The 2,910-nt window shown below is 42.6% G+C and overlaps 1 long non-coding RNA gene across 1 annotated transcript; it reads right to left on the reverse strand.

Moving 5' to 3' along the window:
• Positions 1–399: 399 nt before the first annotated feature.
• On the reverse strand, positions 400–1,335 carry LOC107382200 (uncharacterized). Its single transcript, XR_001572578.3, has 4 exons — positions 1,232–1,335; positions 1,086–1,160; positions 941–1,015; positions 400–862 (listed from the first exon to the last, which is right to left on the reverse strand). It is a non-coding gene; the product is annotated as an uncharacterized lncRNA (long non-coding RNA).
• Positions 1,336–2,910: the final 1,575 nt, after the last annotated feature.

The following is a 2,910-nucleotide window of genomic DNA, read 5'->3' on the forward strand; positions in this document are numbered from 1 at the left end:
TTTTTAAAAAGTATCCCAGGGACACGGTAAGGGTCGGAGATGTTTAGTCTATTTAATTTCTGACTATATAAAACAATTTCTTCGGTTTTAAAGTGTGAAGTAAACTCCAACGAAGTAAAATCCAAGCTGATCCCGTTCACGTTCATGTGTTTGTTTACCTTTTTTTACCTGCAAAATGGCGTCTACTAACTGAGAGTCACGTGGGGTCCGGAGCTCTATACACAAGGGAGCTATAGATATGGCATGCTCCAAACACACTGTAACCTTTTATTTTTTCAGGGAGCAGCCAACAGTTGTCAACAATGCAGCACATAGGTTCCTTCCACTAAATGAGGCATGAGACGTGGTTCCAAAAGTTACTATTGATTTATTAAAAAAAAATAAAATATATGTATATGGTTAAAAATTTCTCTGATTAAAAACAAGACACACAGGGAATAACTTGCAGGACTGAGAGTAGCTGTAGGAGGGAATGACACACAGGGTGGTGAATCCCAAAAAGAAACAAGTGCAATAAAATATAATAAAGTCACCCCAGGCAACAGTGAAATTCACTCCAACGTGAGGGAACCCAGCACCAGCACCAGCACACGCACAAACGGGACCGCCACCACCGAGGCCACCACCTCCTGTCCCAGCCTGCACAAAAGAAAAGGGGAGTTACAAACGATCAATCATTAAAAACCACTTAATTAAAACACAGTTGTTTTCCCCTCTGGACTCCCACGCTGAGAGTGGGAAAGTCTCCGACACCGTGCAGTGGTCCGTGCAGAGCCCACGTGGGGGGAGGAACTGGAAAACTGAATGAAACAAATAACTAAAGCGAAACAGCTGCGCCACCCGCCAGACCACAGAGCACAATCTAAGAGAAAGCAGGGAAAGGTACAAGTCAACAACTTATTTTTTTTGACCATCTGGAGAAGGTGAGGCCCACACCTACCGGTCCGCCCGCTAGTATCATCTAGGCCGCAAGGAAGCTTCCCCGCCCGGCAGCGCACAGGTGTTCAACATCTGTCTGAGTGTTAACACAGAGCTTGAGTTGGATTAGTTCAACTCACATGCTGTCCCCTACAGGAGCCACATACCTCTAATCCAATGCTCAGTTCACTCTGGGATGTGCAGTAGCGTCACGCCCAGTACAAAATAAACAAATGCCCAAGCTGTTGAGTGCACAACACAGTTTGAGTATGAATCTCCTTAAAACTAATTGATTAGCCTGTAGAGTACATACCACCAAAGCAGAGCTGATCACCCACAGAGGCACAGTTTGAATACAGCAGCTGACGCCAGAATGCAGCATTTCCTTAGCATTGTCCAACTGTGAGCAGAGCTCCCTTTTATACCCATAGCACCCTCATGAGTACAGGAGCCGGTATGCACCAACCCACTTCATATGGAGCAGGCTTATTTCATCCTGCTACATAAAGCTTATGTGTTTTTAGGTATTTTTATTCTTCACTTATTATGGTTGTTGTATGTTTTAGAGAGCGAACATCTACCGAAGACAAATTCCTTGTAAATGTAATTTTACTTGGCCAATAAATCTGAAGTCTGAAAAATCTGAATCTAAAGTATGCAAGCAACGTGCTGGAAGCAGACTGCAGTGCCACATAGAGGTTGCAAGTGTGATATTCTGGCCACAGAGGGTGATAGCGTGACTTTTCATTAACCCTGTAAAGGGTCATTTTAGCACATACTCAAGACAATAGGAAAAAGTTACAAAGTATGGCTTTTACTCAGTGGGAAATGATATTAGCTGACAAAACCAGTACTTGAAAAAATAAGAGAGTTGCTGATAAAGCAAAATGGAAGGAAAAGAAATAAACAGTGATGCTGTTATAAAATCACCTTTTGTATACTCCAGTGGCGGGCGGTGCGTTCCACCCCTGGGCCTTCAGTGATTTCCTATTCAGTCCAATCTAATTTAATACACCAAAAATACCATCAATAGGACATCACAGCTGGAGAAACCTCACACACACACACACACACACACACACACCAGTGGCTGGTCAAGACACATAATTTCCAGAGTCTTTAAAATCAAACTCGCATTCCCAGTTGAGAGTAGGAAGCTGACCACGGATACCGTCAAATCTCAGAAATGAAAGACGGGTTTAAGAGATGAGACAATAAAATAAATAAGTAAAGCAAACACATTATTTGCATTTGTTTTGGAGAAAATTGTACCGCGAAACAATTGAACATGTTGGCGCAGCTGCACACACCACGTCATTCACAATATAAATTGCATAGAAACAGAACACAGAATAATTTCATTTTGCCATTTTATTTCGTTACCATTTATTGATTATTAACAAAATAAAATGGCAAAACATTAAAAAATACTAATAAAATGTTTCCACTCACCAACATAAATGTCCAGCATGGATCTCCTCCTCTCCTGCTCATTTGAAAATAAAATCCATCCTTCTTTCTTTCCTCAGGAAAACCTCAATGGCTCTGTACAGTTTATCTGTGCGCTTCAGGTCCATGAGTAGATCCTTTTCTACGGACATGGAGGCTAATGCTGAAAGACGTGTCTGTCCGATGGTCCGGTCGTGTTTCTGGCGTACGTTTTAACGCCCTTTAATGCTACCAAATCCATCTGATGCGAGCAACAGGCATTCCCAGCAGAATAACCTGCAGCGGTTCTCTGAAGCTGTTAGCCATGGGTACCGTTCATAGTTGCTTGCCTGAAAATGACGAACAAATCCTTTCCCCTGCTGGGACAAGCCAGCTAGCGTTGGAGTCAGACGACCCGTTCTCACAAGATCCATTTTTTCTTGAAAGGTCCGTCTGGAAAATGGTGTGGCAAATTAATCTGCAACCAAGTCTGTCTCTTCTCCTCTTTCAGCCATCATGTGTTCAAAAACACACCGATAGCTGCCTATAGATACAAATCTCTGT

The sequence above is a fragment of the Nothobranchius furzeri genome, chromosome 1 (assembly GCF_043380555.1).
Source record: "Nothobranchius furzeri strain GRZ-AD chromosome 1, NfurGRZ-RIMD1, whole genome shotgun sequence".
NCBI classification, from domain to species: Eukaryota; Metazoa; Chordata; class Actinopteri; order Cyprinodontiformes; family Nothobranchiidae; genus Nothobranchius; species Nothobranchius furzeri.